This window comes from Uranotaenia lowii, chromosome 2 (assembly GCF_029784155.1).
Source record: "Uranotaenia lowii strain MFRU-FL chromosome 2, ASM2978415v1, whole genome shotgun sequence".
Taxonomy (NCBI): Eukaryota; Metazoa; Arthropoda; class Insecta; order Diptera; family Culicidae; genus Uranotaenia; species Uranotaenia lowii.
Genome location: NC_073692.1, coordinates 74,907,163 through 74,930,637, shown reverse-complemented (window position 1 = coordinate 74,930,637; position 23,475 = coordinate 74,907,163). Strand labels below are relative to the sequence as shown.

Sequence of the window (23,475 nt, the reverse complement as noted above, 5' to 3'; positions counted from 1 at the left end):
AACTTCAGGATTCAGCGTCTATGGCTGCTTCGACAAACAACAATCGTCAACCTTGGATTAGCAATAGCTGTTCTAACAATTCAGAAAAAAAATAGTTATGACGGCTACGCGACAACGTGTTGACGATGGCGTGAAACTATTTTGCTCCTCCAAGCAGCAAAATATGCGGTGCCTCTTATCCCCCCAACGTTTGAAACGAGGAAGCTCCAATAGTTTTCTCCCCATCAACCGTAATAATGGTGACAGGAAAGGCGACGAAAATCTCGTTCTTCTGCTCGAAGCTCGGAATAAAATCGTGAATATCCTTTCCGCATTATTGAAATGATTCGATGGAACGCTAGCTATGGTTGGGGTGGTTCTATTTTCGTGACTTAGGAGCATTCATGGCACTCCGGAGAAAGAAGGCAACAACATCGTCGTTGATGATGGGGTGATGACAGCGATGGCGATGGAAAATCTAGAGTTGATCGTGGTTAGGCGACAGAATTGGTGTGTGCGTCCCGCAAAAATTGTTAGCTAATGGTATTAACGTTTGCCAATTGTGGTCGGGAGATGATTTTGCGGATTGTGGTCACATTAGATGTTTGCCATTCATTCTACTGCCAGGTGAATGGAAAATTCACCGGAGGAAGGTGGGAGTTTGAATTTGATTGGAGACATGTGTGACCAATTTGTTGAATCCTGTTCTGAAAAGCTATGCCTTTAAAGGAAATTATTTTTTTTACAATGGCAATTTAATTTCCTACTTTTCCTGAGTTTTTGAGACTTTGATTCTATAACAATGCCGTTCGGCTCGAAAAAAACTCCAGCTTTTTTTCAACGTGTGGTGAATAATGCTCGCTCAGCTCACCCTTTCTTAGAAGCAATAACCTAGAAGGGCTTCAATGGATTCCAAAAACAGCAATGAATTACAAATACCTTGTCACCTAATCAGTAGTTTAATCAACCTTGTCGCAAAATAACTACGGATCCTGGTAAACGGTGTCCATTTATCAAACAAATGGTTACCCATAGGCTAGCAAAACCGAACCGAACCCTGACCGGGGTGATGCCACCGGGGAAATTTTTCGGATGCCGGTCGAGAGAGTGTAGAAAAAAAAAAGTGTCCAAAAACAAATTTGGGTCCGATTTAATCGTTCCGGAATGGACGGACTCGTTTACATAGTGATCCTAATCAACTGTCAGGCAATAAATTGACCCAAAACTCCCCTTGTAACCTAATGGGGCCAAAATTGTTCGGTATCACGGAATAGTTCTGACGCCCGGCTGTGTGTTTGGGTATGGGAGAGCGATCCTGAACAAATGGACCAGCACCGATTGGCCACCTTCCTTGGGTGCGGGTGGAGCTTCTAGATCAGCAAAATGAGCCCCCGGACAAGGGGTGCCGTCTTAATGGCACGATGGGTCAGCTTTTCATTAAAGACTTCTCTCACAGCACACGTCCTTTCTTTTTTTAAATTGAACTTATTTTTATCCAATAAAAATATCCTTTTACGAAAGTGTGATAGTAGTCAAACTCATATTATTAACAAATTTCAATTTTTTTTGGGGATTTAAAAAAACGATGTTTTCCTAAAAATCTTTAAAAATTCAATCTGCGTCGAAAATATAACCATTAAACTGCTTGTCGCTGGATTTCATCATTTGGTCCCTCAAGAAAGAGAACACAGAAAAAAAACACTAGCAAACAAAATGGAAACAATGCCAAGAGGATTATGCTTTTCCTCAAAGTGATGTTGGGTAAAATTTGAGGCGACGACCATCAGCAGCAGCGCCGTCGTTATGTAAATACGAGGTTTTCCAACACGGGAGAGCAAAACCAAAAAAAAAAAATGAAAAAGACCAACCAAAGAGAAAAGCGGAACATTCCCCAAGGATAATAACCATAAAACTGGCGATGGTTCTGATGCTGGTACTGGTACTGGTGCTGCAAATCTGAATCCGTGCCGAATGTAAACTTTTAACTCGCGATTCATCTCCCGCGGGATGGGGATTATCTTGTTTGTGTCTTTGATTTCGGGGGAAATTTTTTGGTTTTTGGAACGGGTGAAATTATGTCATTTTTCAATTGATTTTTTTCATCGCATAACGGCAAACGAGTTGAGTGTTGAGATTTGTATGGTCGTAAATTTTGTATTCGGTTATGTTTGTTAATTTTTTCCCAAATAAAAAAGTCCACAAAAATACAATCAATAAATATTTGGAGTTAAATAAACAGTTCTAACCAGAAACATTAAACAGCTTCCATCAGCCTACAAATTTTACTATAACTTGTAGGTTGTGAAATATGAAAAAAGTTCAAAATGGACCTTTTAATCGATCTTGCTTTTTAAAAATAATCAAGAAATAAAATCATAATTTTCTTTCTTTCCATTGCGACCGTCAAAAATTAGACTCACATCATCCCAGTTTTGCTTACCGTTAAGTTCTGTCCATAGTTTCTGGAGATTTTCCTTAGCTTAGATCGACTGATAAAAAAATTTAAAAAGGTGAGATAATAAGCATACATTTGTGAACTTTCTTCAGGCAACAAAAAGATTCCAATCTAATATCACCGGATTCAGCATATTGTTGTTAAGGAAGAAAATCCTGTAGTTTTTTTTTAAACGAATACAAAAACTTATTTGATCTCAATGAAACTTTATATTTCCTCAAAGAGAATCCATTAACTAAATACTAAGTCGTCCATCTTTAGAGGATATGCTAACAACACCATCAACCCACAGAAAGTGTACTATGTATGCCGTTACTGCAATCGATCTCTGATCGTTGGCTTAGAAGACTTGAAGGTCATGGGAAGCGTTGCATTGCGCAAACAATTTCTAACCGATGCTCAAGAACGTTTACGTCAGGCATCCTGGTATCCCACGTCAATAAAGTTATTTAATAGAGATAGAGGTTAATTTGCTTATCAGAAGAATTCTTTCCTTCCATGGCAACCGTCAAAAATCTGATCTTGATTCCTAAGCCTGACTATGGATCTATCTCTTCCTGGATCCTGATTTGAAATAAGATAATGAATCTCCATCAAAGATCATGATTTTGGATCGATGATCATTGATCAAGAATTCGGATTCTGATTCGGATACTGATTTTCATCTTGAACCCCGTTCTTAGCTATCAATTTCAGTTTGTTGATCCTCGAACCTGTAGACTAATCCTGATAGTAATCCTAAACCCTAATCCTGATCTGGATTTTGATTCTTAATAGTGGGACCTTAAAATAATCCTAGATATTGGAAACAGATCCTGGTTTCTGATTCTGTGCATGGACTTTAATCCGAATACTGAGCATTAATTGATTCAAAACTTCTTCAATTTTATCACCTCAGCCATACAAAAGCAATCCTGATCCAGAACCTAATCTAGATTCTTATTTGAAGCGAAATAAGATCCCGATTTTTACTTTCGATTCCGATCTTAATCTCATCTCTGGATCCTGACCTCGATTCTTATCCTGATTTTGGATCTTGATCCCCGATTCTGATTCTTGTTTCTATACTGATTTTCATCTTGAGCCCCGTTCTGAGATATTAATTTCGGATTGTGGATCCTGGATGCTTTATACAAATCCTGATAGTAATCCCAAACCCTAATCCTGATCTGAATCTTGACTCTTGATAGTGGGACCTTATCATTATCCTAGATATTGGGAACTGATCCTGGTGTCTGATTCTGAGCCTGGAATTTGACCCGAACCCTGAGTAATAATATCGATTCTGGATTCAAATCTATTACTTGATCTTGATTCTAATTTTAATCCTGGTCCTAAATTCTGATTTTGTAGCGAGATAAGATCATAATCCTGATACCGATTTGTATTTTCTTTTCCGATCTTGATCTCAAACCGGGATCCTGACTTCGATCCTGATCCTGGTTTTGGATCCCGGACTCTAATTCTAGATCTTCATATTGGTTTCCGATTCTGATACTGGATTCGCTATTTTGATTCCCTTCACTGATTCTGGATTCTGATTTCAATCCAGTTTGTAGATACTCATCCTAGATAATGATTCCTAAACCCGAAACCTGAATCTAGGCCTCTATGAAGGATCCAAATCATGGATCATGATTCCATATAATGATTCTGGATCACGAAAACGAATTTTGATTCTCATCTTGATCCCTTATCTTGGATCCGTCCTCCAATTGAGGTTCCTTGACCGTTTAAACTAATCCCGATGTTATCCTGAATCTTAAAGTGGATCTTTACTCTCAATAGTAGGATCTATTTTTGGTTCTAAATATAGGATTCTGATCCCGGTTTTTCATTCCAAGGGCCACTCATTCGGGAAATTTGGAAAATGCGGAAAAAAGTCGGTTTTTAAAATTCCAATAGGAAAAAGTCAGGAATTCCTCCAAGGAATCGGGAATTTTTGGCTTAGCTGATCAGGGCATACATTTCAGTGAATCCGTTGCTCCACGATAACTGAAAAAAATTTAAACTAACACTCAACCGTGTTAAGGCCCCCAAAAATCGTTCTTGATTATTTTGATGAAACTTGCTTTAAAAAAATGTTTTTAGGCGCGATTCAATTCGAGATTTTGTTAAGTTTTGCAAATAAAGTAAATTAATTCGGAAAATATCCGGGCTAGACCGGTCTTTCCGAAATTTTGTGTCAAATATCCGGGCAAGTCCGGTAAAACCAGGAAAAACGGTTCAGATTAAAAGAAGTACATACTTAAAATGAACAAACTTTCAATAAATGCCTAGCATAGTTACGATCTTTGGGGCTTATTTATCTTCTAAGTTATGTTAGAAATTAACATTTTAGACCTTTATTGACCATTTTCAACGAATATTTTGTTAGGTTTGACCAGCCCGAATTTAGCGCAATCGCTTTGAGAATTATTTAAAAAAAACAGAATTTAAATCTTATTTACAAGACTGAAATGGCGTATGTGAATGATTGACGGAAATTAGTTTCTTACGATTAAAAACTACTGACTATTTCTTAAAAGATTGATTGGTATATTAAACTGAAGTTTCTCGAAAAAAAAAAAAATGCTGATGGCGTTTAGTTCTGTCTGGTTGAATTCCGACCATATTTCCTTCGGTGAAAAATTTTTTCAAACGAATAGTTAAGGAGCAAGAAAAGAGAGTTTTGGTATCACTGTGGTAGCATGGATAAAATCAACGCGAAACACATCACTTAATTTCTGATCAGAATACACACTGTGAAATCAAAACAGTTTTTGAATTGAATTTACAACTTGAAAATTGATCGTTTTTCTTGAAAAGCAAAAAAAAATACATTCAAAAGAGGTTTTTGAAATAAATAAAATACATGAAGGTTAAATATAAGATTTAAAAATGTTCTTCTTTGTGATTTGAACTTACTTATTTGCCGCTGTTTTGAATAAGTTTTTAAAAATTGAAATTATCTTAAATCTGCTGTCATTTTTGGGTTTAATTAAAAAACTATAATTCAAACACATATTAAAGGTAGAAAACCATTAAATAGACAGTTTTTCTTTTGTGTTTGAGAGAAGGGAATTTCGCAAGACCATGTCGGAAAAAGTCGGGAAAAATGCGGGAAATCAAAAATTGAATTTGACTGGCCACCTTGCTTATTCTGATCTTGGACCTTGATCCTCATCCTGAACCCTTATCGTGGATCCTGATGAATATCCAGATTCTGATCTAAGGTCACTGATCCTGAAGTTGATCGTTATGCTAGCCTGGACCCAGATCCCGGATTCTGCTCCTGACAAGTACAATCAAATAGATGTTTTTTTTTGGGAAAACAATTTGAAAGCAATTGCAAAATCAATCAAAGTAGTCTTGTAATTTCATGTTCACTATGTTGTGTTGTGAGCCTACTTGGTTGAATGATTCAACTAAATCAAAGCAATCGAAAGATTCCTTTTAATTCAACCACCGTGGTTGAATTAAAAGGAATCTTTCGATTGATTTGATTAAATTTCATGTTAGAAATTCAATATTTTTTTCAAATTTTGCTTGAAATCTTGTAAAATGTCATATTTATTCTGACAACGCAATTTGAAAACAACATGATTTTGAAGAATCTGGATATGATTTATAAAGGATTTTATTAAATTTTCTTCGTCTATTACATGGAATTTTTTTCAAATTCTAAGAAAAACCATCCGAAAAAACATGCTTCGGAAAAAAAAACTGTAGGTGAGCTACGGAATGCTCAAAACAAAATTTCACTTAGTATAAAAAAAGGTGAAGTTAAAAGCTATAAATTGCACATAAGGATGTATTTTTTTTTTTTAATTTTGAGATCATGACCAAAAAATGCAATAAAGTAGTGTAAAAATCGTACTTTTCAATCAATGAACTGTCAAAATGGTTTCAGTCATACCAGATATATTTTAAAAAGTGGATTGAAAAGTTGATGTAATTTTGTTGATGAACATTTTCGCATCATTGGATTTTCAAAACACAATACACAGATTTTTTGCCGAAATTTGAGAGGTAGCTGTATTCAAGCTTTTTACCGAAGCATGTTTTTTCGTTTTTTTTTTCTTAGATTTTAAATAATGGAAAACTGAAGTGTTGTAGCAAAATGTTTTCTACAAAACATATTTGAGGTTTCTACACATATTTTACGAGGTTTCTAAAACTCAAAATTTTGTAAAAATCTGTTAGGAAACAAGAGTCAGGAATGTGTAAAATTGAAACTCCAGGGACTGTAACGGATAAAAATTTCAGAGACGGATGAGCTTTAATTAGGATGTCTTTTAAAGTAACATATTTTCGTGACGTGAAATTCCAATTCAAACCCCTTTTGTTTTGCCCTAAGACGTCATTCTACGACAAAACACCAATTTTCAAAACACTTAAGTGTTCAACAAATTTCTTAATTAAATAACAATCTTCAACCTGCGAAACTTTAAAATGTCATCCAGTGATGCCGAAAATGTTGATGAGGTTTTTGTTTTTTTTTTATTTGATCATTTAATTCAAAACTCTCCAATGATCAGGAGCCGGAATTTGAATTCAAACGAGCGGATGATAAATGCTTTCAGTTGTCTTTCAATTAGGATGTCTTTTAAAGTAACACATTTTCGTGACGCGAAATTCCAATTTGCACCCCTTTTGTGTTGGTGTTAGGCGTCATGCTACGACAAAACATATATTATCAGAACAGTTTAGTCTTCAACAAATTTCTTAGTTTGAAAATATCTTCCAGTGATGCCGGAAATGTTAATAAGTATGTTTATGTTTTTTTATTTGATCATTTAATTCAAAACCCTCCAATGATCAGGAGCAGAAACTGGATAAAAAAACAGCAAAGCATTCGAAAAACGTTCGTATAGATTGATAATTTGAATTCAAAGAAGCGGAAAATAAATACTGTCAGCTGTCTTTTAATGAGGTTTTTTTTTAAGTAACACATTTTTGTGAGGCGAAATTCCAATTGTTGTTGTCGTTAGACGTCATTCTACGACAAAACATCTATTATCAAAACACTTTAGACTTCAACAAATTTCTTAAGTGAATTACAAGTTTTCAACCTGGGATACTTTAAAACAGGGGTGAGCAACCCGCGGCCCGCGGGCCGCATTCGGCCCACGAGGCATGTTTGTGCGATCCGCGGAGCTAATCTCAAATTAAATTTATTTCACGATTTTTTTACGAAAGATTGTTAGTTATCATAAAATAGCACCTACTAAACCAAAAAACATATTTCGGTTATCGCTTCTAGTTTTGGTAATATGGCGTGTGGAAGTTTTTAAATTGATCAATTTTGGGTAAAGGTTCATAAAAAGTGAGATTCTTGAAACTATTATACAAACCATCTCTGACCCAAAAAACCCTCGGATACCAAATTTCACTTCATTCCGACCGACCATTCATACGTGTTGTTACAAAGAAAACGCCTCAATCTTATATATAAAAATGTAGGCGTTTTCTTTGTAATAACATCACGTATGAATGGTCGGTCGGAATGAAGTGAAATTTGGTATCCGAGGGTTTTTTGGGTCAGTGATGGTTCGTATAATAGTTTCAAGAATCTCACTTTTTATGAGAGGGGGGTCCCAATACAAATTCAACTTTATTTGTTTCGATTTCCATAAAGCGGGCCACAGACTACACAACATTTGTACAAATGCGATGAAATTCGATGAAATTTTGTCGCTGGAAACACGTTTTGCATAGTGTATGGCACTGCTTGAATGAGTGCCCAAACGGTTGGAGTAAAATCGGTCGGGATCGAAATATTTTGTACAAAACATCCTCCCAGCCTTGACACGAATGCCAAAACGTTGGTAAAGTGTCACAAATAAACAAAAAAAAAAAAAAAAAATCCTCCCAGCCGGGGTGGAGATGGTTTTTTTTGTTGCTGTTGCTGTTTTCGCCAGCAATCGTTTGTGTTCGCGTGAAATATGTTTGTGTAGTGTGTGGGCGAGCATAGATCAAACAATCGTCGTGGAATCATCGAATCTGTACAGGCCAATTTGTGTAGTCTATGGCCCGCTTAAGAATCGATTCGCAAGCACGATGAAGTTAAGGACGTGTAGATGAAATCAAACATTTATTACGATTACATAAGAAGGTAAAACGAAGTTTACCGGGTCAGCTAGTTTCGTATAAATTCCCAGTTATTGCAGGTTCTGATATCAAAATGAAAACTTCCATTTCTTTTTTTCAGAATTCAAAGTTACTTGTGATTTTTTTTAAAGTGGATCATTGAGTTAACAAGTATTTTTATTTAACAGTTTTGTCAAGAGAAGGACATAAATTGAAACTTATCGTTTACCTATTTTTTTAAATTATCTCGAAAACGAGAACTGACAAAAAACTAATTGAATACATATTTAGATTCAGCGCCCTTGAATAAGTCAAAATCAGTTCTGAGATTCTTTGCACCTAGGAAAAATGTGAATTTTGTTAACTTGTTTTATGTGTGATGCTATTTTGAGAAGTTTCATAGACATATCATGCAAAACATTGATTAAAAGGAGTCATTTAACATAAAAATTAGACATCCACATTACCAAAGTCATAAGATTTTTATGATTCAGCCTTAGAAAGCCTGTCCCAGAGGTGTCTAAATTAAATTTAAAATTTATGAAATCTGTAAATATTTTCTAGAATCACAAATGCAAACTGTAACATTGACAAATCTGGTTAAATTTTTTTTCAATAAATTTGAAACCTTTCTCAACATCTCTTATAATATAAATATTAAATTTCATTTTGATGCGGCCCGCCGAAAGAATTTCAAATTAAAAGTGGCCCATTGCTTCAAAGGTTACTCACCCCTGCTTTGAAATAACATCCAGTTGGGTCGGAAATGGTTCTTTTAATGAAATACGAATCCAAACACATACAGGATCTCAATGAAACTTGATGTTTCCTCGAAGAGATTCCTTTTTCCTAACTCTAAGCGTACATTTTTCGAGGATATGATGGCTAGTATCTTACAAATGCTAGCACAACCCACAGAAAGTGTACTATGTATGCCGTGACCGGGATTCGCTCTCATACCCGCTGGCTTAGAAGACTTGAAGGCTGTCCTCTACGCCACGGGCTGCGGCTATTTAAAATTTTGTTTGCGCTTGTTGTTTGTTTGTTATATGTCCCACAAAAGATTTTTAAATAATGATAACAAAAGTGATGCTGGTTTGCTTTTCCAACTTTTACAGATTTTAAATTAAAGTTGCCAGATTTCCCGGTTTAATCCGGGTTTGTCCGGATATTTAGTATTAAATTTGGGAACACTCCGGCCCGGCCCGGTTGCCCGGATTTTATTGAAAAAAATTCCCGGATCTTGCCCGGATTTATCAACTTTTGGCAAAAAAAAAACAAACTGTGTAGTATTTTTTTTTATTAATGCCTTCAGAACGAAAAATTTTGAGCAAGTTTGGCCCGGATACGTGCTAAAAAAATCTGGCAACCTTAGTTTAAATAATGATACAAAAACTGCTTATGTATGTTTACAACTTTTACACCTGTCAACAAGACATTTTTAGGCGAACTTTTATCAATCTTTATACACCATACATAAGCATGGGAATGAATGAACGGAAAAAATTTCATGATCGAATTTTGAAAACCGATCGTATTCATTTTGTAGATTTGCTCAAAAAACTGACCTGTGCAAAATTTCAGCTCAATCGAAATTGATTTAGAGGTGCCTCAAAGCGCTCAAAGTTTCCGTTTTTTGACCGTATAAAAACTAGCAAAGGGAGGACCAAAGGAAATAGTAAAAATCGAAATTTTAATTCCGATGCCAAATGACTTAAAAATGCTCCAAACGTTAAAATCTGGTGTTATCTCGATAATTTTTTTTGTTCAAATTTGATATTGAAACTTTAATCAAAAACCACCAAAGGGAGGACCAAAAAAAAATCGGAAAACCGAATTTTTTTTGTTTTGATGCTAAAAGACTTAGGAATGCATGAAACGTCGAGATCTAATGTTATCTAAAAAGAATCTGGGTTAAAATTCGACTTTCTGAGGCTTAGTTCGGTTTTCTGAAAAAATACGGCCAAGTCACAGAAAATCAATTTTGGAGCAAAAATTTCATGCCTTTCTTAGTCATCCGGCATCAAAATTAAAATTTAAATTTTCGAATTACCTTTGGTCCCTTTGGTGATTTTTGAAAATTTTTAGTTGATTTTTGACAAACAAATTATTTCGGGATCGCACCAGATTTCGACTTTTAAGGCATGTTTAGGCCACACAGTGGGGTAGACCTGACCAATCGATGGTCGAAACCTCATAACTTTTTCAAATTAAATCCTACTGGTTTGAAGTATTCCAAAAAGTTGTTCATCTGATCGAAATCTTTAATTTGATGAAACTTTTTTTCATGTAGATGTTGTAAAATTTGATCCAAATAACTTTGTTTAGTAGATTTTTCTTATCGAATTGAAGGCTACTCAGTCTATCGGCACGAAAATTATCATGTAAGGGTTTTTAGGACCGTTAAAATGTTAAATGATGTTTTAAGATCCCTCCTCTCATAAAAACATACAAATGTTACCTGAGTATCTACAAAACTCTTGAATTAATAACGTAAATGGGCCCACATTTGTCAAAAGAGAAATGCATGTTATTTTAACGCTAGTTTGAGACCCATCTCTTTTCTGGAAGAAGGATATTTTATAGAAATGGTATATTCGTACATTATATAAGTAGCTAGTGGATCAAATATTCTGTTGCTCAATTTGACAGTAAAAAGACATGGTTACATTATTTTTTTTTAAATACCCAAACATTCGGTGTGTAAATAATTTCTATTTTATTTTTGAGTAAAAACTAGAATCTAGTTTTTTTCCTAATGAACGAATGTTGCGGAGAAATTTTATAGAAAAAAACGTTGATTAAAAAATTAAGTGTTAACAGATACTAAGCATCAGCCCGAAAAGGATTTGAGAAGGTTATAGAAAGTTTATGTTCCAAAGAATCTTATCTGCTTGTCTGTAGATAAAAAAAAACTTTTAAAAACCAAAATAGTATTATCAAATAGCTAAGAGGAAAATAAGTTTTGGAATTAATTAAATGAGCTGAATTTAAAATTCGATTTTCTAGCAAAAACCATTATTAAAAGCAATCCCAAAAGTACGATAATTGCCCAAATTAATGTTTCACTAAACCGTGAAACACTTTTTAATTGGCAAAAAGTGGCAACCAGTTTTTCCTGTTGGATAGCTGAGACTTCCATTTAAATGTTTGAGTAGGAATGAGAGTGGAGTAACGTGGGGTAACATGTTTTCCTGATGTCGGAATACGATGAAAATTCGTAATTTTTAACGTTATACGTTTATGCTTCATGTTATTCTGAACACATCCAAGCCTTTTTTTTATTTCTTCAAGAAATAAAATTTTAGTGGAGTATTCAAAATATTTTTTTTTGTTTTTGCGATAAAATGCAACAGCATCGAACCTCAACTTCACCTACGTAGAAAATTGTATGAAACAACGAATTTTAAGATTTGTTTGACAGATTTGTGATCGGCTTGATGTCCAGTTTCTGAAAAGCATAAATTTGTGATGAATTTTCGAAATTTACAAAAAGGGGTTTTGGCCAAGTGCTGCCCCACTGTGCGCCATTTGGCATCAAAATGAAAATCTCAATTTTTCCGATTTGCTGATTTTTTATGGTGAAAAAAGGAACTTTGAGCGCTTTTGCACAGGTCATGGCTGCCACCCTACTATACATCTAAAGTAAGGCTGCCAGATTGCCCGGTTATATCTGGGTTTGCCCGGACATTTAATACACAATTTGAAGAAATCCGGTCCGGGATATCATTGAAAAAACCCTGGATTTTACCCGGATTTATTAAATTTTCCAGAATATTGCCCGGATATTTGATCGACAATTTTGAAATCAAATGTCCGGCCTGGATACCTGCTATAAAAATTCTGGGAACCTTAATCTAAAATTTGAAAGATATCTAAGCATTCGATTCTGTTTTCTGTAGATGGCGAATTGAGAATTTGCATTCCTACAATTCAAATAGATTCGAAAACTGCGAAAAAATATTGTTTTTAATAATACAAAGTCTGAAAGAGTCGTAACTTCCCCAAACAAGTCAGATCCTTTTGGTCGCAGTTTTTGTTCGAACATGCACGACCTAGAATGTACCTTTGCATTTCTATCCTCTAGAAGCTTCCAAACGTCCTCTAGCTAGCCAGCCATTGGTCATGTTAAAGTCTATGTTCCTCGATTCGATGACTACGGTGGTATCCTGCTAGCCAATAGCCAACAGCTAACAGCCAGAACCGGGAACCATAAATTTCGTCTGCCATTTTGACCCTGGGAGACAGAATTTATGGGACTGGGCCTGGGGTCGATGTTTGCTTAGTCGGGGATAGTCGCCCTTCTTGCTTTCCCCTTTTCCACCAGGTTGAGTTTGTTGTCTAAATAGGAAGAGGCAGCAAAAAAAACGAACATTCCCAATGAAAATTCGTATGGAGTTAAACCAAAAGAGCAGCCATTCCTTTGTTTTTACTCTATAAGCCTCTTGTAATCGTGATGATTATCCCGGCAAAATATGACTGAACATAATCTTGGTCCTCCCAATCTCTGATTTGATGAAGGTAGTTCACTTTTTTTCCTATCTTCATCGTGAACCATTCTAATTCTGAACCAACGAACAACGGACCAACTCATCCGAAGCAAATATAAACGGGGACCGGACCCTTTATCATCGATGATAAGCTAAAAAGTTGAAAGCCAACGACATAATGGCTGAAAGCTTTTGGGACCAGCAAAAATGAATCCTGTCGGCAATGTCGACTCCGCGATTCGGTATCCTGCCTAACAAAACATTTACCTATTTTCCCTCCGAAGCTAATTAATTATTAATCAACCATTATACGGAAGAGTGATGTCGATTTCTCTCAACTCAGAATCCTCCTAAGGGCCTTAGAACCTACGAAGACGAAAAAAAATAATCCTGGAGACACATTGACTGTTTAACGCCAGATTCTTCAACAATTTTTTTTCCTCCACTTTTCCATTTTAGCGTTTTCAATTCGATTGAAATTTTGCATAACAAAACCGAGAGCGGCCCTAACCAAGTGGAAAGAAGTAGAGGGAACACATTCACCATAATTTATCTGAAGTTGCAAACTCTCAATTCCGCTTGGCAGCACCGGTAAAGTAAAATTCAACGCGAAATAGGACTAAACGCGAGTCCTACTACAGGCCGGTGGATTCGCGAAACAAAAAATCACATCACCCTGGCATTGGCGTCTCACAAGGGGGCCACTGTTGAAGTTTTTTTTTGAAAAATCTCTGAATGTATTAATCGTTAAAAATAGCGACTTTTTCTGTTACATCATCACGTATAAACGAACGGTCGGATTGAAGTGAAATTGTGTATTCGAGGGGTTTTCGGGCCAGAAATTATTTGTATAATAGTTTCATGAATCTCACTTTTTATGGAAGAGGAGCCCTCATGCAAAACCATCTGCAAATGGGACACAATTCGTACAATTTTAAGGCGGTTTTCATTAGTTCACTTGTAAAAGAAGTTACCAATTTATAACGATTTATAAACAAGTTGAAGGTAAAAGAAAATTTACCGAGACTGCTAGTATTGCACGGATTGTATAACATGTTTTGTTTAATCAAGTCCTATAATCGATTAACAATCTTAAAGCCATGAAAATTTTATAAAATTTAGCATTTTATTTTATAAAGTCAGAAAAAAACGAGCCTCTGCCCCGGTGATGCCTAGTAGCTTTTTCAACGAACCGCAAAATTCCCAACACTCAATGTGTATGGCAAACTTTGGTGTGGTTTCATTTGTTCCCAGAATGCAAGGTGGGAAGAGCTTTTCCCCCGACCCGGTTCGTTCTTTCAATTCAACACAGTTGAGAACATTATTGCCTGTTTCAACTTTTTTTTAACTCCCCCACTTTCAACTCCCTCGCCTAACAAAATCACCATATCGTGATTTTATTCGGGAGGAGTGAAGACAGGCCAAAAAAATACTTTTCGGTCCAGCCAGACTTTCCCCCAAACTCACAAATCACACTGTATATGATTCCGGGCTGGTGATTTGAATGAATATAGAGAGGGAAAAAATTCGAACCGACTGAAAATCGGGACGTTATTTTTCCGCCGACCCGTTATCGGGTTTGATTACGGCACTGGGAAAGTGATTTCAGCAGAAAGTTTTTTCCTCGATTTTTTATTCCTCGAAAGTTTCACAAAATCTCATCTTTCTGTTTTCCCTTTTACAGGGAATCGTTAAGAACAGCCACATGGTTTAAAGAAGAGGTACTGACCGAGAGCAGCAAATAAAGCTTCGTAACAAGTGCTTTTGGCTTTATTGAAACATTCTGGCGTAGAGAGGCTTCTCGAAGCCAGGGCCACTCGTGTTGTTTCCGTTTTTTTTGCAATATTTTAGGCCCAAAAACTTAGAGAGGATATTAATATCGCATCTGTTATTCAAGATATCAGTCCCTTCCGAAAAGTTGCACCAGTGTATCCGGGCAAGACATAAAGTTTCCCGTTTAATTTCGTTCAAATGGGAACTCTACGGGGAGATTTATTTTGAAGAATGACAGCACTCATCGAAAGTGATTAAAAAATTTCCTATGCAGGGGAAGGACGCTCCAGCTGATCAATAGACTTCCAGTAAGGTAGAGATAATTTTGATCTCAGCATAAAAGTGTATTGAATACACATTAAAGAAAAGCACTAAAAAGAATGAATTTTGAACAATATGTCGGTTTTCTGTCATTCCAATTTTTCTTTTAAGTTTCAGCAAAAATATACTGCAGCTTATTAATGGATTTTTAACGGAAAATTTTTTGAAAATTGTTTGTGGAAAACTACTAAATTACCAGATAGATTTTACAGACATTACATAAATATCAAGCTCCGCGTCCCAGTCACGATGTAAATGTAAGAACAAATCCAATAAGGTGTTCTCGGTTACATTTTTTTTCTCGATTTTCTAAATGAAAGTAGTATTTTTGTTGTTGTGAAAATGATTATGTAATTTTTTTTTTCCAAATTTTATCAATCAGTTGAAAGTACCGTGGTTTTGATTTGATGTTTTCTACGGAAAACTCAAAAGTTTGTTCGGAGAATGTCTGTTTTTAATTTCTTGGAAATTATTAAACAAACGATTTAAAACGGATTTCTGTATGTAAAGCTTACTGGAAAACTAACGGGCTACAACTTTGCCTTTGGCTACATAACGGTAGAAGTAGAGGAAAAAAAGTTGTAATTCTGAAACAGAGCAGTTTTTCTTCCAGTAAAAGAATCTAGCAACACTGTCTGTTTACCAGTATAGCAGAGATGCCAGGTGGTTTTGTCAAAAATCAGGACCCTCCGATGATCAAAATCAGGATTTTACAATAATCCACTAAATTGCTGAAAATAACAAGAAGTTCTGCTTGTATTGCATAAATAAAGGCGAAATAAAGGTATCGAAGACGCCTCAAATTATGCAATATAAACGATCTGAACCTTGGCTGACCTGCCGTTTTTATCAAAAAACACAATTTAAATTTCGCGTGAGCTTTCTTTACGTCGTATGAACATATTATATATGTAAAAAACAAATTTTAATGTTGTTTTGATAACTTTTGCAGCAGTTTTCTGTGAATTTTTAGGTGTTTAATACGACGTAATGAATGCTCACGCGATAAATATCATCTGAACCTAAAATTATCATCGGTTAAACTTTTTATTGCAGATTTATTTGATATCGTTTAACTGTAAATTCAGTTATAATTTCGTTATTTTTTTTATAAAATCAGGGTAAATCAGGACATATTATAGACCATTTTCCTAAAAATCAAGGTAATTCAAGCGTTTTTAAGAGTTACCAGAAGATAAAAATCAGTAGACGTCATGGTTTTGTAAAAATAATAACTGAAATGGGGTTGAACTGTCTTTTCGCCTCAAATTTCTCAAGAACGAGTCTCATTTTAAAAATTTGGGAATATTCACACGATTATTTTGACCAAAAAGGAGACTATTTAGACAGCAGGCCTTTCATAATAAGAAAAAAAAAGTTGTAATTTGAAAGATCCTATTGTAAGAGCATGTTCATTGGTGTTGGGTAAAAGTGGTAGACATTTTTACACTTTTAGCACATTTTGAGAATTTTGCCATGCAAAAACATTTTCAAGACCTGTCACCATCAAGTTTTTTTTACAACACGTGTTGTATTTTCGCATGCTGTGATGCAAAAATAGTAATATTTCTATCACATAAGGCTGAAATAGAAACAGTGCTGTAAAAAATACAACGCATAAAGATCTTGAAAACATTTTAGCATGGTAAAATTTTCAAAATGTGCTTAAGTATCAAAATTTCTACCACTTTTTCCCAACACCAGTGAACTTGCTCTAAAGTAAACCTAAAAATACCAACATTGAAAACTTATTTGGACTCCTGTTTGGGAACTTGGTTTCGATAGTTTCATATGGCCTCTAATTCAAAAAGAAGCCAAACCAAGCTTTTCTAACCGATTCGGAAGATTTTTGACAGAGAATTACGTCTAAGGGCAACATCCTTGGTATACAAATTTGAATTAACTTTTTGGTCACGAATTGGGTCACTTCAAACGTCTGTCTAGCAGAACTCCACCCCTAAGTATTCAAATAACCGATTCTTACGGTTGCTGTTAAGCTAAGGTTGCCAGAATTTTTTCCATTCCCATCCGGGCCTAGCAATTCCGGGCATTTTTTCAAAAAAACCTGGCAAAATTCGGGCATGAATTTCAATTTTTCAAATCCAAAAACCGGGCAAAAACCGGGCAAAATTCAGGTGTTCTTATATATAAAAGCAAAGAAAAAATGCAAAAAAAATGAAATTAATATTTTATTAATGCAATTGCAGACTTCCAAAAACTTTTTGGAACACTTAAATATTTAAAGGTTTATAAAAGTAAATCAGCGAAATTAATTGAAACAACCGTTGAAAATTTCTATACCGTTAATCGATTTTGCTGAAACTTACTCAAAAACTTTGATTTTTTTGGATTCTTTGTGAAAATAGTGTAAAAATCCGGGCAATACCCGGACTTTTTTCACGATATCCGGGCAACCGGGCCGGACCGGACTTTCTCGAAATTTTGCATCAAATATCCGGGCAATCTGGCAAGCTTATGTTAAGCATTATTCTGTTTCTTAACTTGATCTTGAGGCTTATCCTTATTTTGATCTTAGAAGAAATGTCGATCAAATTGATATTTTTTTTTAATTGGCACTGTTCTACTTCTTACTAGAAGAAATTATCATGAATTATTCGGAAAAGCTTTTAAAATCCTTCAAAACTCACTTCAAGATCAAGAAAACAATGCTAACTTCGCTCTTCTATAGGTTGTGGGTAATAAGTTAAGTTTTGATTGTATGCTTATTTATTGCTATAATTGAAAAGTTCTTCGAAAAACTTGACAGGAAAAATTACATAAGAAACTTGTATTCATAAAAAAAAGAATTTTCCAGGAGAACTCAAATGAGTATTGGACGCACTTCAATGAACGCCTAACAGATTATTATTGTGACCATAGTCCATTTCTGCTTGAGCGGCTTGAAAGATGCAACTTAGTGGGCATCCATTAATTTTGAAACGCAAACATGCACTTTTTAGACCAGGATGTTACAATTCATAATGCTGCGACGTATCCCCCAATGAAAATTACGTAACGCAGATAGATACTCCCTCTCTTTTCTGATATTTTTGAATTTTGATATTCGAAGGTTAAAATAATAATATTAACATAATATTTTCAAACGTTCTTCAAAATAAATACAACAAAATAAACTGAGTGTATTTCTGTCCAGATCGCTTCTTAGTAGTCTGATGATCTTTGTTGACTTTATTTTGGTCAAGGAGCATAACTTAATATCATATTCGTGTAAAGTATTGCAGCGTTAGCATAATAACAATACTAGAATCGGTATGAAATTTCCTTTCAGATGGATATAAATTTATTGCAAAAATCTTGCGTGAATATACCTACTAAAAATCCAGTGAAAAGTTGAATTGAAATGCAATAAAATCTATGAAATTGACAAAAAGTTCATAAAACAGCTACCTTTGAAAACTCGTCAAAAATTTCGGATTTTGAGAATCTAAAAATGTGAAAATGTATCTAATTACGTCAACTTTCTAACCCTCTTTTAAAAATTTATCTGGTGTGTGTTTTAGCATTCCTTTGCTGATCTATAGTCTCTTTTCCGAAGAATGTTTTTTCTTTTTTTTTAGACCTTGAATAACGAGATACTGAAGTGTTGTAGATGAATATTGTCTGAAAAGCATATTTTATTATTATACTAGCTGACCCGGTGTGCTTTGCTACACCTTTCAAAATTGAATGATATTTTCAGAATTTATTCAAATTTTTATAGTTTTGTTGGCATTATTTTAAATCAAAATATAACATAATTCATAAGCAACCGCTATAAAATGAGAGCTGCAGCTGGGGTTTCGGATTGCTACAAAAAAAAATAACTTAAACTAATACTCTGAATCTTGATTTGTGTTAAAGATCTGATAATTTTAATCTGTTACTTTAAGCTTCGCCCTAAAAAAGAAGGGTTCCAAAAAAATCGTACGCAAACTATCCAACTGATAAAATATGGTTGTTTTTGATTGATATGTTCTGGATTTATGCTAAAAAACTGATAAGAGAGACCACCCCCTCCCCCCCTGTCCTTCCCTCCCCCCTGCTGAATGGAGATCATGTTCTTTAATAATCATACCCATTTTTTTTTCGTTCCCAAAAATCTTCTTGTATCAAATATTGTTTTTTAAGCTTTACAACAAAATTTATATGGAACCCCCTCCTTTCTTCTCCTCTCTTCACTGTAAAGCGTCAGGGTCTATAACAATCGTAGAAACATATCTCGTAACCAAGTACTTTCCCATGCCATATTTGTTTCCATTTATTGGCTTCGTTAGCATAAATTGAGAACTTATGCTAACAAAATTGTGTTGGGCTCACCTCCCTCCTCCTATATACTTACTCACTGAAAGGAGGATGGTGTGTCAGATAATCATAGAATCATACAAAAATGATTTTCCATGTTATGTTATGTCCATTTCTCGGAATTTTGTAAAAAAAAAGTAAATTAAAGCTTTCCTCTTCCCTTCCTATATTCCCAATTCCCCCCACCTACTGTACTATGTGAAAGGAATTTTTTCACACAGAAAAATTTCTCGTATTGAAATACCATCTTATGCCAAATTTGGTTTTATTTGCGATGTAAATTCTTGAGTTATACATAAACTTGAAAGTAAATACCATCCCTCTTCCATTCGCCCCGCGGGTTGAGAACACAATATTCATAAAAGTATTTTTTGTGCTCAAATACTTTTTGATACCAAGTTTTATTTCATTTGCTCTATTAATTCTCGAGTTATGCAAAAAAAATTGTATGGAAGCCACCTTTCCCCCTTTATATCTTTCCACTGAAAAAAGGTGGAGCTTCAATTTATAATAGATACATTTCTCGTTTCCAAATGCCCTCACATGCCAAATATGGTTCAATTTGCTCGATCAGTTCTCCAGTTATATTGAAAATTGTAACTCTTCTCCCCCTTTTCATCCACCTCTTTGAAGGAGTGAGGGATACCAAATATTCATAGAAGCATTTCTCGTACCCAAATATCATTCCATGCCAAATTTGATTCCATTTGCTGTTGCAGTTCTTGAGTTATGCAATAAAAATTGTATGGAACTTCCCTCCCTCTTTCCTTTCTCCTCACTGGAAGAAGGAAGGGGTCTCAAACAATCATTAGAATATGTCAAGTTCCCAAATATCCGCCCATGCCAAATTTGGTTCCATTTGCTTGATTAGTATTTGAGTTATGTAAAAACTTTAAAAGAGGGCCCCTCCCCCCTTTATAACTCCCTACTGAAAAGAGGGAGGGGTCTCAAATAATCATAGAAATATTTTTCGAATCCAAATACCTTCCCATGCCAAATTTGGTTCCATTTGCTTTATAAGTTTTTGAGTTATGTAAAAAAAAATATGAGAGAGGCCCCTCCCCCATTCAACTGCAAAGAGCGAGGGGTCTCAAATAATCATTGAAATGTTTTTCGTATCCAAATACCTTCCCATGCCAAATTTGGTTCCAATATCTTGATTAGTTTTCGAGTTATATAAAAAATTGTAAGGTAGCCCCCCTCCCCCCTTCCTATCATCCACTGAGAGGAGGGAGGGGTACCTAATATTTATTGAAATATTTCCCGTTCCCAAATATCACCCCATGGCAAATTTGATACCATTTGCTTGATTGGTTCTCGAGTTATGCAAAAAATTGTCTATTGTTTGGGAGGCCCCTCCTCCCCTTCCTGTTAGGGGGAGGTCTGGTCTGGACCAAAATGAAGGTTCAGGATCAGGATCTTGGATCGGCATCAAAATACAGGATTAGAAGCCAAATTTGGATTAAGATACGAGATTTGGATCCAAGATTGAAACAATGATCCAGGAAAGATCCGAATCCTTAGTCAAGAACCAGAATCACTATGTATAAGCATTTGGGATCTGGTTGAGGGTGGTTGAGGTTGAGGAAAGTATCAAAATGGGAGTCTAGATTCAAGATCAGAATCACGATTCAGAATCAGAATCTGCGACCAGCTTTCAGGATTAGGATGAGGATATGGCTTTCAATCAGAATCCGAGATCAGGATTCAGCATCACCATAAGGTTTCAGAACCAACATCACGAGACAAGGTCCCACGATCAGCAATTAATATTGCGGATTGAGATCCACAATCAAGGTAAATTTGGAATAAGTATCTAAGTAGTGGTCTGGTTTCAAGATCAGGATCCAGAATCAGCATCAGAACTGCAAAAAAAGGATCTGGGATTACGACCCAAGATAAAGATCCGAAAACAGATTTTAGGATCAAGATTCAGATCGGGATCATAATCAGAATCCGGAATTAAAACCCAGAATAAAATCTGAAATCAGGATTCAGGATCACGATTTCAGATCTTGCACAGATAGCAGAATATGGGTCAGCATTTGAGCCAGATTTAACACCAATGATCAAGACCCAAGATCAGAAATACGATCACGACAAAGGATCCGGAATACATGAAAATAAGATGGTGGAGCATTTTTTTTTAATATTTGTCATGATGTGAAAGGGGGAAAATTGGGATCTACAATCATAGAAGAAAAAAAATCAAATCCGACGGTTTCCAGACCTGAATAAATACTTTTCTTGCGTGAAATAGTTTAAATAATTCAAATCGTTCGTCGTTTTTGGCCAAAATCATCTGTGTGTGGTATTATTGGCCCAGTAATAACTTTTTTGCATCTTTCATAAAATATTAGTGTTTAGCTGCCTGTAGAGATGAGATGAAAGATGTCCAGAAAATAAATATGATTTAATAAAAAAAATAGTAGAATTTGGCATCACTGAAGATAAACAAAATAAAATAAATTTCTAAGGCAACGTTTGTTATTTTGGCAATACTAGGCAAAACAAACAAATCAATGTAAGTCATTGATCTATGCTTGAGAGCGACAGACGTGAGTTGGTAGGATGAGCACAAAGAGCGCAAATTGTTGAGGCTGTTGCTACCAAAAATTTATTTCTGGTTCGGCCTCCGGTAGAAAGACGGATTGGCACAGGGAGCGCAGATTTTAAGACTGTTGCTGTTGACTATTTGTTTTGATTTGGCCTTCGAGTCGATAAATACGGAATTGGCTTAAGAAGCGCAGATTTTTAAGACTGTTGCTGTTGTTGATTTTACCTTCCGTTGAAAAAAAAAACAGAATTGGTTTAGAAAGTACAGATTTTTAAGACTGTTGCTGCTGATTGTTCTGATTTGACCTCCCGGTGGGAAAAGACGGAATTGGCTAAAGAAGCGAAAATTTTTAAGATTTTTGCTGCCGATTGTTTATATTGATTTGGCCTTCCAGTGGAAAATTATGGATTGGCTGTGTAGAGATGAGATGAAGGATATGCAGAAGATAAATAAAATGTTATACATTTTAAAAGCCTGTGCCAAGAATGGAATATAGAATTGAGATTAAGGATATTTAGAAAAATTGTTTAGAGAAAATTAAAGGTTAACAAAAGTTTCTATTAAGAATTGATGTGAGAAAGAATGTAGATAGTTGTATTTGGCAACACTGAAGATAAACAAAATAAAATAAAATTTCTTTGGCAACGTATATTATTTTGGCAATACTAGGCAAAACTGACAATACAAGGTCCCCAGCAAACATGAAATCGAACTGCATAGTGAAAAGATCGTATAAAATGTCGCCTGAGGTCAGTTGAAATCGGATATGATAGAAAGCCCGCCATGTTTGTACAGTTTGGAATTATTTTTCTCCCTCGTATTGTTCAAGTGAGAAAATCGTCGTATTGTTCTCTCTAAAACCAGCAAGGCATCCAGATGGCCAAAAATCAGATGGGAATTAAGTTATATTGACCGACAAGAGAACTGGAAAATATTGCCGCTGGCAACGATTTGCAGGCTATGATAGCGTTGCCATCCGTCTCGCAAAAGCGGGACATGTCCCGCTTTTTTTTTTCTTGGAAAACTTTTACAAAATTAACTGACTTACATTGGAAAAATCAAACTTTTGTCTCAATTTGAATTCTGTAATAAACAAAAAATCTTTCAAATACGTCTTTTTTTCTTAAAATAAGCAGCATTTTTCATAGTTTACCTAAGACAGTACTGAATAACTCTTAAGCTCTTAGCATTACAGTAAAGTTCTGATATTTTTTTCGCCGGAATCTTAGTTAAATTGTCTCATTTTATACACCACCTTTTTAGACTCAATTGTCCAAAGTATATAAAAAATGGGGCTATTTAAGTTTTAAAGTTTTAAAACAGATTAATTTTTATACAAATTACACAAAGATACACAACTTGAAAAATTTACTCTCAAATGATGAGTTCATTCGCGAGAATTGTGGAAAATAACGGTGCATAAGGCAAAAAACCGTGTAAATCAAAGGCATGTAAGAAAAAACTGAGCAAAATCAATCTGCATTTAAAAAAAAAAACCTTAGTGTATTTCTATGAACAACTTCGGC

At 35.1% G+C, this 23,475-nt stretch overlaps 1 protein-coding gene across 2 annotated transcripts in view; it reads right to left on the bottom strand.

The window, feature by feature from the left end:
• The window catches only part of LOC129749197 (pseudouridylate synthase RPUSD2-like), a 580,032-nt gene that overhangs the window by 55,971 nt on the left and 500,586 nt on the right, over window positions 1–23,475 (bottom strand). The window lies entirely within an intron of this gene.